The following is a 13157-nucleotide window of genomic DNA, read 5'->3' as shown; positions in this document are numbered from 1 at the left end:
TTAATTATGCTTTATTCACTTTGTATCCCCCCTGTGGTTCCCTCCCTCCTCCCATCCCAAACCCTTCCTTCCTCCAAGTCCACTGATAGGGGAGGTCTTCTTTTCCTTCCTTCTGATCCTAATCAATTAGGTCTCATCCGGAGTGGCTGCATTGTCATTTTCTGTGGCCTGGTAAGGCTACTTCCCCCTCAGGGGGAGGTAATTTAAGAGCAGGCCAATCAGTTCATGTCAGAGACAGTCCCTGTTCCTATTACTATGGAACCCACTTGGACACTGAACTGCTATGGGCTACATCTGTGCAGGGGTCTTAGGTTATCTCCATGCATAGTCCTTGGTTGGAGTATCAGTTTCAGGAAAGACCCCTGTGCTCAGATTTTTTTGGTTCTGTTGCTCTCTTTGTGGAGTTCCTGTCCTCTCCTGATCTTACTGTTTCCTCCTTCTTTCATAAGGTTCCCTACACTCTGCCCGAAGGTTGCCCACAAGTCTCAGCATGTGCTTTGACAGTCTACAGGGCAGCCATATTTGTAATAACCAGAAGCTGGAAACAGCCCAGATGCCCCTCAGTGGAGGAATAGATACAGAAATTGTGATACATCTACACAATGGAATATTACTCAGCAATAAAAAACAAGGAAATCATGAAATTTGCAGGTAAATGGTGGGATCTAGAAAAGATCATCCTGAGTGAGATATCCCAGAAGCAGAAAGACACACATGGTGTATACTCACTCATATAGACATATAATATAGGATAAATCTACTAAAGTCTGTACACCTAAAGAAACTAATCAAGAGGGAGGACTCTTGCTAAAATGCTCAATCCCTATCCAGAAAGGCAAAGAGGATAGACATCAGAAGAAGGAGAAAACAGGGAATAAGTCAGGAGCCAGCACATGCTCTTAACCACTAAGCTGTCTCCCCAGTCCCAACCCAGAGTCACTTGTATAGGGAGAGAACAGTACTCTTACTATAAACTGCTGCTGCATCCTTTTGGCAGGATGCTGGCCAAAACTCAGATCACAAAAATGTGCTTGGCTAGTGTCCTTACAAGGAGAAGACAATTTGGACAGAAATATAAGAAAATGTGGTAGGATGATGGAGGCAGAGGATGAAGCTGTGCCTTTGCAAGCATGCCAAGGGACAGCAGCAGCAAGGGACCAGCAGAGAAGACACAGCACACACACTTCTGGGTCTCTGGAGGAGCCAGCATTGTCACCATTTTGATTTTGGACTTCTAGCATCCAGGATAGTGGAGAAAAAAATTCTGTTTATACCACTCCATTGTGGTGTTGAATGGCAGCCCTAGGGATCAGATAGATCATCATTTCAAGTTATTACAAGGCCATGCTGCATCTGTGATGGTTACATTCCCTGTCAGCTTGCCTGGGTTGGGAAGTGTCTAGGAGACTAGTAATAAACACCTCTGAGCGTGTCTGTTGAGGGCATGCGCAGAGAGGATTGTAGAAGGTGGACTTGCCCTCAATATGGATTGCACCATCCTATAAGCCAGGGGCCAAAGTGAAAAGTCAGCTTGCTTGGTGTTCTCCTTCTCTCTGTTTCCTGGTCACCACAATGTAAGTAGATTTGCTAGTGTTCCTTGTAATGAGCCTCCATCTCATTGTGACTCAGAAACAATGATTGAAACGTCTGAGGGGCTTATGGGGGGATACAAAGTGAATAAAGAGTAATTAATAAAATAAAATTAAATTAAAAAGAAACTTCTGATGCTTTGTGGCAAAAGAAGCGCTTTCTCCCTTTAATATGCTTCTCTCCAATATTTTTTTCACAGGAACGTGAAGTCTAAATGACATAGTATATTTGGCTGCTCATGATGATTGTGCAGTGGGAATAGCCTTGGTCTTCTTTCTTCCTTCTGGGTAAATAATTGTTTAAGCCATTTGGGGAAGCAAACTCTCTCTGCATGCTTTTGAACACCAAGTACACCTTTGAAGAAAACAAAACAAAAAAGCTATGTGTTGGCTGTGCCAACCCAGGGCCTTCACCTCCAACTTCAGACAAATAAATGTCTAGGAAAGAATATTTCTGTTGCATTATAAAAAAGAAGAATATATATTGGCATGAGTTATTGACTGCTAATGTGTGATATTAGCCTCTTGCAAGGTCTGAACAACCCAGTGCTAAGCAGGAGGTTAAAGCTAGCTCATTGCAAAGACTGAATAACCCAGTGTTGAGGAGGAGGTTAGCTTACACCCATTAGAAATGCTAAGATCAAAAACTCAAGTGACAACACTTGCTGGAGAGGATGTGGAGAAAGGGAACCTTCCTCCATTGCTGGTGGGAATGTAAACTTGTACATCTACTTTGAAAATCAATCTGGCACTTTTTCAGACAATTAGAAATAGTGCTTCCTCAAGATCCAGCTATACCACTCTTAGGCATATATCAAAATTTTGCTCAAGTATACAACAAAGACATTTGCTCAACCGTGTTCATAGCAGCTTTATTCATAATAGGCAGAACCTGGAAACAACCCAGATGTCCCTCAACTGAGGAATGGTTACGGAAATTGTGGTACATTTACACAATGGAATACTACTCAGCTATTAAAAACAAGGAAATCATGAAATTTTCAGGCAAATGGCAGGAACTGGAAATGATCATCCTGAGTGAGGTATCCCAGAAGCAGAAAGACACACAGGGTATGTACTCACTAATAAGTGGATATTAGACATATAATATAGGATGAACATACTAAAATTTATACACCTGAAGAAACTAAGCAAGAAGGAGGACTCTGGCTAAGATGCTCAATTCCCATTCAGAAAGGCAAAGAGGATGGACATCAGAAGAGGGAGAAAACAGCGAACAGGACAGGAGCCTACCATAGAGGAACTCTGAAAGGCTCTACCCTGCAGGGTATCAAGGCAGATGCTGAGACTTATAGCCAAACTTTGGGCAGAGTGCAGGGAATCTTACGAAAGAAGGGAGACATAGTAAGATCTGGAAAGGACAGGAGGTCCACAAGGGGAGCAACAGAACCAAAATAATCTGGGCCCAGGGGTCTTTTCTGAGACTGATACTCCAACTAAGGACCATTCATGGAAATAACCTACAACCCCTGCACAGATGTAGCCCATGGCAGTTCAGTATCCAAGTGGGTTCCATAGTAACAGGAACAGGGACTGTTTCTGACATGAACTGATTGGCCTGTTCTTTGATTATCTCCCCCTGGGGGGGGTAGGAGCAGCCTTACCAGGCCACAGAGAAAGACAATGCAGCCACTCCTGATGAGACCTTATAGACTAGGATCAGAAGGAAGGAGAGGAAGACCTCCCGTATCAGTGGACTTGGGGAGAGGCATGGGTGGAGAAGAGTTAGGAAGGGTGGGATTGGGAGGGGAGGAGGGAAGGAGCTACAGAGGGGATACAAAGTGAATAAAGTGTAATTAATAAAAATTAAAAAACAAGGGAATCATGAAATTTGTAAGCGAATGGTGGGAACTAGAAAAGATCATCCTGAGTGAGGTATCCCAGAAGCAGAAAGACACACACATATATAATCACTTATAAGTGGGTATTAGACATATAATATGGGATAAACATACTAAAATCTGTTCACCTAAGGAAGCTAATCAAGAAGGAAGACCCTGGGTAAGATAAGCTGATCAGTCCTCATTCAGAAAGGCAAACAGTATAGACATTGGAAGAGGGAAAAAACAGGGAACAGGACAGGAGCCTATCACAGAGAAACTCTGAAAGATTCTACTCAGCAGGGTATTGAAGCAAATGCTGAGACTCATAGCCAAACTTTGGGCAAAGTGCAGGGAATCTCATGAAAGATGTGGTGGTGATGGGAGGGAGGATAGAAAGACCTGGAGGAGACAGGAGCTGCACAAGGAGAGCAATAAAACAAAAAATCTGGGCCCAGAGAACTTTTCTGAGAGTGCTACTCCATCCAAGGACTATGCATGGAGATAACCTAGAACCCCTACACAGGTATAGCCCATGGTAGCTCAGGGGACAGGGGCTGTCTCTGACATGAACTCAGTGGCTGGCTCTTTGATTATCTTCCCCTCAGTGGTAGGCAGACTTAACAGGCCACAGAGGAAGACAATACAGACTGTCCTGAAGAGACCTGATAGGCTAGGGTCAGATGAAAGGCAAAGCTTTTCTCACCTATCAGTGGACTGGGAGAAGGGCAGGGAAGAAGAGAGAGAGGGCGGGGCTGCAGCTTCGATACAAAGTGAATGCATTGTAATAAAAAAAAAAAAAGTATTAGAAAAAAAAAAAAAGCAAGCACAAGGGGGAAAAAAGGAGGAGGTTAGCGCCAGGATACTGACTAACGGACTCAACCCAAACAAACAAACAAACAAACAAAAACTAAACAAACAAAAACCAGAAAATAAAACCTCAGACAGAGAGTTCTACAGGCAGTGATTGTCTGTCTGGGTCAGGTTTACCCCTCACCCCAAAACAGACATAAATGATCATATGGGGCTCTTTCTGGTTCAGCTCAAACCAGCTCCAGGGATCCCCTCACCAGGGGAGCATCCCAGAGTACAATTGCCCTTTCCCTAGTAAACTCTGCAATCTTAGGGATGCTTAAACCCCTTATATATTCTTGCATCTTATAAATATATCTATAGCACTGATTTCTGGGTAAAATGGGCTGCAAAGAAGAGCACACCCCTCTCCTGGACACCCATTTGGGGGCACTGAATTCATGCAGTGCACAGACATACATTCTGACACAAAACCCATATACATAAAAAAAGGCTGTTTTTAGAAATTTACAGGAACCATGTGCTTAACTGATTCAAAATCCATAGCAAGTGAAAATAAGAACAAGCAGGTTTTATTGTGAAATAAAGATCATTTGACAACTTAAAATTTGAAAATGTCAGAAATTTGAAATGGCCCATCAAAACCCGGTATTCTGTGTCTTAGAATTTTCCCTTGTTTCTTGCTGAAGGAGACGATTGCTGTGAGGACAGAAAGGACTATTTCCTGTTTCTTATCCACCCCCATTCCCGAGGAATCAAGCTACAGGCAGGGGTAGCTCGTTCTTCCGGGAACCCACGCACAGAATAAAGAGGCTAAGAGCTGTGGGCTCAGCCTGCCCCTCCTGTACTCAGCAGTGAGTCTCCTGTGCAGCAGGCATCACTGCAATCTTTCCCCTCCTTCCCTTGGCCCTGCAGGAGAATGTAGCCACTTCCTGTCTCCCACAGTTCTTTGGGGGAGCCAATGCCATTTGTTTCCCAAGCTACAGTCTCAGGACAAATGTATAAAGATGTTTAGCTCTGAGCTCCCCTCCTGCCTTTTCTCATGACATAGTTGACTGTCCAAGGTCATTGGAAGCCATTGTGTCGCTCAGAGCTTGCTGGAATGGAACATTCTGCAATTCTTGGGCGTTCGAAAGACAAAGCTTAACCTTGTAAGTTACTTAAAAATATCAGTCAGTCTACCCAACAGGAAGGACTAAGACTTTGAAGGTTTGATAAATTTACAACTTCTTCCCGATTATTTCAGCGACCCAGGACGGGAGGGTGTTGTTTCGGCAGGGAATTAGCTTCGGGAGAGACTAACAGAACCCCACTCTCACCCTAGGTGCCTCAGTTGGACCCAAAAGTCAGGTAGTGGTGGCTAACACAACAGATTTTAAAGAGAGGTGGTGGTGTCTCTGGCTGGGCCAGCTGATGGCCCCAAAGAAGAGTTGACGAAAATCGATGGTGGTGGATTTGGTCTAGTTCAGTTCAAAGCAGTTCCAGTGAGTGCCTCACCACGAGCGCATGCCCAGACAGCAGTTACCTTTCCCCTGGCGACGTTTGCAATTTTAGGGGCCACTTAAACGCTTGTGTGTATTCTTGAATAATGTATATATACTTATAACAGACAGACCGACTTATGGGTAAAATGGTCTGACCAGAAGGGCTCGCTAGTATCGAGGGAGTTTCCACCCTGGAGAAGGCACAGGGGAGAGGGTGACAGAGAGAAGAGAGACATAAACCCAGTGACTGCCAGGATCAGCACCATTTCTGCTTGGCTCAGCTGGCTCCTGTTGAAAAGTGTGCACCGTGGTTTACCCTGCTGAGTTAAGGAAACCCCTGGCTGCTTTCTGTACTGCTGTGTCCTGTCTGACTTCTCCTTTGGGGACACAAGAACTAGTATTTCTTGTGAGGCCTAGAGGAGAGAACACTCAAGATCACCTTGTTCTGGTTAAACTTTTCTCTTGAAATGATGAAAAGCCTGACCAAAAGAAACTTGGGAAGTCTTTATTTGGCTGAGATTATATCCCATCATTAGTTAAAGACAAGGCAGGAATTCAAGGCAGGGACTAGAGACAGGAGCTGAAGCAGAGACTACAGGGAATATATTTTACTTACTCTGTCTCTCTGTCTCTCTCTGTCTCTGTCTCTGCCTACCAAGATTACATCTACAGCTAAACATGGTATTGCCCATAGCGGCTGGAGCTCTCCTGTGTTAAATGACAATCAAGACCATGACACATAGACAGACCCACAGGCCAGTCTGATGGAGCCAATCCTTAGCTGAGGTTCTCTCTTCCCAAGTGTGTCAAAACCAAGATTAGCCACACACACCTTGTACCAGTCTTCCTAAGGCTGAGTGGGGTCAGCACTAAGATTCTGTGAAGCCAGCTCCAAGAAGAGAGCCAAGGCTGCCATCAGCAGTGGAATCAAGAAGAGTCTGTAGTTTGTCCAGAAAGATATCCAGGCTGGGGTGTCTTTCTTAGACCCCTTACCTGGATCTCCATGTAATCTTGCTGAGGCAGCTGAGGAAAAGAAATTGTACAGAATTAAAGATTAGGGATCATGGCCCTGGGGCTGACTCTAGAGGTGAGTGCTGTTAGTTGTGCCCACAATTTCTGCAAAACCTTAGACTTTTGTAGCCTTTCATCTTCTGTGTACCTGGAGTGACCTGGGAACACAGTGGGTTGGCATGAGTGTTTACTCTGTGGGCTCCAATCTGCTCACTGCTGAGATTGATCCTAAAGAGAATAGGATTCACTCTAAGATCACACAAACAGTGGTCTCAGCTGGGACAGTGAGCTGACTAATTTCTACCTTTCTTGGCTTCAATGCTGAAAGGCTTCCTAAAACAGAGCCTTTTCGGCAGTGGGAGGGCTTTTCTCTGATAGAGAAAAGCTTGAGAAGCTCACTCTGCTGAAAGTGTGGCAGTGTCCTCTCTTAGTTCCCATGGAGAAGGGCACCTGGAGAAAGGACTTGTCTGGCTGGAGCGAAGGCTGTTCAGAGTGTGCCCTGCTCTTCCAGAGGACCCGAGTGCAGCGTCCAGCACCCATGGTGCCTGACAACTGCCTGTAACTCCAGCTGCAGAGGATCTAATGCCTCTTAGGGCAACTGCATTCGTGTGCACATACCCACACACAGGAACACACATGCATGTAACTAAAATTAAAACAGTCCTTTTTTTTCTGTGTTTGTTTTTTTTATTATAGACAAGGTCCCACTCCGAAGTCTTGGCTGTCCTGGAACTTGTTGTGTAGATCCACCTGCCATGCTCATCAATTTTGAGAATTAAAGGCCTGTGCTACCATTTCTTAAAACAACAACAACAACAATTCCAGTTTCTTTTCTTTATTTTAAAGTAGCCCATCAAAGCCTCCTCACAACCATGACATCTGTATTTGGATATTTGCAATTGAGGTGTGGAGGCCAGAGGTCAAGCTTGGGTGTCATTTCTCAAGAGCCATCAGCTTGTGTTTTGAGATAGGTTCTCTCACTGTCCTGGGACAAGCTGATTCAGCTAGGCTGGCTGGCCAGTGAGCCCCAGGGCTCCAGAGTATCTGTCTCCAATTTCCCAGCACAGGGATTTTAAGTGTGTACCACCATGCCCACCTCTAATTTTTTTTATGAGACAGCTGTGTCACTTTGTAGTCTTGGCTGTCCTAGAACTCCATATGTAGACCAGGCTAGACTCAAACAAATAGATGTCCACCTGCTTCTGCCTCCTGATTGCTAGGATTAAGGGTGTGGGCCACTGCACCGTGCTTCTGCCTCTTTTACATAGATTCTGTGGCTCATACTTGGAACCTCGTGCTTGTGTGGCAAGCGCTTTACTGGACGAGCTGTCAGTGTAGGACTTTGTAGACCATGGTAAGATTCGTGCAGTGTTGAGGATCTTCTTATGTATTAACACTTGATATATAATAGTTTAATGGATTCTTTGAAAATTGTGTGTCTACATACAATCTATTTTGAGGATATCCAGCCCCTCCTTCTTCCCCTGACTTCTATCAGGTCAATCTCCAAAATCCCTACCTTTTTCCAACTTCATGTTTGTCTTTGTTATAGAAATATTTTATTATAGTGTGTGTGTGGGGGAGCTGTGGGTGTTTTGTCTGCATGTATGTCTGTTTACCACTTGCATCACAGAGGCCAAAAGACGGTGTTGGATCTCCTGGAACTGGAATTGCTGACAGTTGTGAGCTGTCATGTGGCTTCTGGGAACCTAAGTGGGTTCCTTTAGTAGAGCAGTTTGCGATTTTAATGAGCGTGCGGTCTCTCCAGCCCCACCCCTTTAAAAGTATCTCAGCTGGTCCAATTTGTGCTGTACATACACTCACAGATGTGGGCTGTCCAATGGCACATAGACAATATATTAGGGGCCATTCTTAAAAAAACAAAACAAAACAAAACAAAACAAAACACCCGAATCTCCCTCTCAGCCACCTTGAAATGTGAACAGTTCTTCAGTTAGAGCTTTGAGCTCTTAAGTTCCTTTACCTCCAGAGTAGAGGATTCTGGGTTGGCTTTTGATAAAGACTGACATATGCTTAGAGTCATTGTAGGAGTTAGTCTTGCTGGTCCTCGAGTGGATAAGGTAGTGTTAGCTTAGGAGTGTGTGGTCAGTGCTGTGGGGGTGAGTGTGCTGGGGAGGCAAAGTGTACCTGTGGACCTCTGAGAACACGTGTCCCAGACGATTACAAGGAGCAGGCATCCAGAGCTCTGACCAGTGCCTTGTGTTTTTCTAGACACAGGTCAACACCCTGCATTTCCTAAAGCCATGAAGACTGCAGTGTTGGCCATGGCTCTGCTGTTGCTTCAATTCCAGGTCATTCCAGGTAACCTAGACCCCTTCAGAGGAGGGACAGAGTTGGAGAGTGGGTCTGGGTGAATGGTGGGATGGATTGAGGCTGTTTGTCTGGGGCTGTGGGAAGAGCCTCACATTTTGGGATAAAACCTGCTCGGCCACTCATTTCTCTGTGTTCCCATTTTCTAATTTCTAATTTCATGTAACAAAAAATTAGGTAGAAAAGTCAGGACTGGGAACACTAAAATTTTGGTATGCAATTTAGGCAGCTTCTTTGTTTCCTGTAATTCCTCAGAGAGTACCAGAACCTTCTATTCTGTTGGTAGGGAAGTTGGGAGTTAGAGCTGCAGGGATTGCATATAAATCTGGAAGCCAATTGCATCAGCCTCTTATGATCTGAGATACAGTTCTGGCTTGGAGAAAGGGTTAGGCCTTCATGGTTTCTACCTTCATCCTCCCCTTTCTTCTTCCCTCAGTAGCATCTGGATTCAGGAGACAGTGGAGACAGCATTACTCAGTTAAATATGTTTTATTTTAGACTAATGGATTTGTGTTTATTTGTTTCCTTTGATTTTTTTGAGACAGGGTTTCTCTGTGTAACAGCCCTGGCTGTCCTGGGACTCACTTTGTAGACTAGGCTGCCTTTGAATTCACAAACTTTAGACTAATTGAATCTAATTGAATATATTGCTATCACCATCCCTCTTGCAGGACAAACTCCTAGTCAAGGCTGAGGAAGAGCGTTAGACCTGAGGTGTTGATCTTTGTAATATTGTCTTTCATAGCTTCTCAGTCTCTTGTGTGATAGGATGCTTCAGGTCTGTTTTGTAGTTTCTTGACCAAAAATGGTCTTCGAAATTACACTTTCTATTTCCTATTGGCTGGCCAATGTTTCTAAGCTTTGCAGTCACCAGATCTATGGGAAAAAAAAAAAAGCACCCATGAATTCCTACTGGTGCTTCTGATTTAAATTTACACTTCTATATTCCCTTCTTTCTTTCTCTTTTTGCCATGGTTTGCATGGAACCCAAAGCCTCATGGATGCTGGTGAAATTCTCTGCCACTGAGTCACATACCTCGGCTGCTAGGAATGATGGGATAGGCCCTTCTCCTCCTTTTGCTATTTCTTACCACACATAGCTCTGCAGTAACTTGGTCTCAGGCCATGGACCATGTCTGCGCATGTTCTCAGTATGCTCCATCTTTACATAGTGCTGTGTGGCTCTTTGTCAGGACCTGTAGCTACTGAGTCTTTTACACAATCATTTGATGTTTGCATTTTTGATGGTTCGTGATTTACTGCCACTCTGTCACTGAGCTCTGGTGGCCTGATTTTAACTTGTCATTTAGTTAGAGTTCTACAAGCCACTGTGCACTTAACTGTTAATTCTGTGTCAAATGTGCTGTTCTGAAGCTCTGTGTCTGTTAGAGTCCTTAGGAAGAACATGAAGGCAACATTTGTCCAGTTTCAGATGTGAAGAGTCCCTTGTTGTTCTTTGTCCTTAGAAGGCATGAGACACTTGAATACATGACAGCAATCTTTATTCTTGAATAAAGCATTATTTTCACTAAATGTTAGTATAACCTGGAGCTCTTGTGTCCATGGTGTATAGGTTCCTGCCAGTGTACATGTGTGTGTGTGTGTTGTGTGGTCTACTGAATTCTTTCATACGGTGATGCTCATATGTATGTGTGTTTAGGGCTGACCACTGGGGTAGCTGATCAAGGACCTGGTCCCTGGAGAAAACTGCTTCTTCCCCTCTCAGCCACCATGGTTTCCCTATTTCTCTTCCTCTAGGGAGTGAGGCCCCGTGAGAGTTCTCCTGTCCAGGCTGGTGTGTCTACTGGTGAGGTCATGTAGGTCTTAGTATGTAGCCACAGTGTTAGGGTTTCATGGGCCTAGCATCCTGATCATGTCTAGAGGACAGTGCTTAGCAGCTGGTGTCCTGGTCTTCTGTCTCCTATTGTCTTCCTCTCTCTCCTATTGTCATTCCTCTCCTGTGCTGTCTCTGAGTAGATGGGTTCTATATGGACCCTCTATTTGGGTCAGGCTCCCTGTGTTTAGTGCTTGTGTTCATTTTGATCACTTGTGGGCTTTTATTCTTTTAAAAATGCTTTAAACTTTGTAATTCTTTTAAGCTATTAGATTTCAGTATTTGCTAATGATATTTTTCTAGTTCAGAGATTTTTTTTTCCATTCAAAATATCTTAAACTGCTCAAACTTTGCTGAGCTTTTGTCATTTCATAGCTGGATTTATTTAATATGAGTGTTTGTATACAAATCGATTAATGACTAAATTTTTTTATAGTGTACATATTTTTGAGACAGGGTCTCAGGTAGCTGAAGTTTGTCTCAAACTCACCATGTATTGCTGAAATGTCCCTTGAACTTTTGATCCTCCTGCCCCTATCTCTTTTGTGATGAGATTATAAATATGGGCCAACATGCCCAGTCTATGCTACGCTAAGGCTGGAACTCAGGGCTTCAGGCATGCTACGCAAAGACCAGCTGAGCTACACTGTCTATGCTGTTCATTACCACAGCTCTCTGAGATATCTACATCTCTAGAAAAGAGGAGACAGATTCTTAGGGAGGAAGCCACCAGCTCAAGGTCTACCAGCTGGCTTGGGACACAGATAGAGTTCAAATCCAGGTTTATAGCTTCTGATGGTTCATTTTGTTAACCTCATAACCCACCATACTTGTTAAGCCTTGTAAGTCACTGCACTTCCAAGAGGAAGCATTTCTGAAGGGCTGGGATTGGTACTGAGTGTCCTTACAGGATGTGACATGATACAAGGTCCCCAAACCTCTAGAGAAGACAACTCCTTCCAGTGCCTCCCTTTTATCGCCTGGGCCTCTGGCCTCTGCCTGGAACCTCAGGACTGATGCAGGTGTCCTTGTTTTTGCTCTGGAATAGGGGACCATGATGGCTGCTCTCACTCTCATGGTATCTGCCGTCACGAATGCCACTGGGATGAAGTGATCTATCCCGATTGGTGCCCGCATCCCGAACACTGCTGCGTGATGGAGCACCACCCAACACGTGCAACACAGCATTTGAATTAGCACTGCAAGGCCCAAGGCCGAAAAAATGGAGGTGGACCTACCCACCTCAGCAGTTTCCTGAACTTCATTAAAGCATCTTTTTGACTTGTGTGTCTGCCTCTTTGTATAGGTACCCAAAGGCCAACGTCAGGCATTTGGTAAAGGGTGTATCTAGTTCACTTTACCTGGGACTTCTGCATCATTGCAGAGCTGTTAACTAACTGCTTGGCAAAAATGTTCAGAAAAAAAAATGTGTCATTACTGGTTCAGGCTACCTTTTCTAGTTGTTCTTAAACAATACATTTGAGAACTGTGTACATGATATTTACACGGTATTACGAATTACAGGCAATCTAGACATGATGTAGGTATATGGTTAGGGTCTGCAGTCCCCGGAAATGCCAAAATCTGTGCACCCCAATTCTCTCACCTGCGGTATGATAGTTTGTGTTAACCTATGCACACCCCTCAATTTATTATATATGTTATTAGGGTATATTGATCGTATATGGTAGATTTTATTGTTAGATGGTAGATTTTATTTTTCAATTTTCAGCTGACAAATGGTATATTTTGATCATGTTCATCTCCATTACTTTCTTTTTTTTTTTTTTTCTTTTTAGTTACATTTTGTTAACTCTGTGTCCCAGCTGTATCCCGCTCCCTCATTCCCTGCCCAACCCCACACTCCCTCCCTGGTCTCCTCCCTGCCCCTTTCCAAGTCCACTGATAGGGGAGGACCTCCTCCCCTTTCATTTGACCCTGTTTTATCAGGTATCTTCAGGGCTGGCTGCAAAGACCTCCTCTGTGGCCTAACAGACTGCTCCTCCCCTTGGGGGGGTGTCAAACAGCCTGCCCTTGAGATCCTGTTAGAAATAGTCCGTGTTCCCCTTACTTTGGAAAACTACTTGGTTACTGAGCTACCACGGGCCACATCCGAGCAGAAGTTCTAGGTTATATCCATAGATGGTCCTTGGTTGAGTGTCAGTCTCAGAAAAGACCCTGTGCCCAGATATATTTGGTCCTTGTAGAGCTCCTATCCTTTCCATATCATACTAACTTTCCTTCTTTCATATGA

This window comes from Psammomys obesus, unplaced genomic scaffold (assembly GCF_907164565.1).
Source record: "Psammomys obesus unplaced genomic scaffold, mPsaObe1.curated_primary_1811, whole genome shotgun sequence".
Classification (NCBI taxonomy): domain Eukaryota; kingdom Metazoa; phylum Chordata; class Mammalia; order Rodentia; family Muridae; genus Psammomys; species Psammomys obesus.
This window is presented reverse-complemented; position numbering follows the sequence as displayed.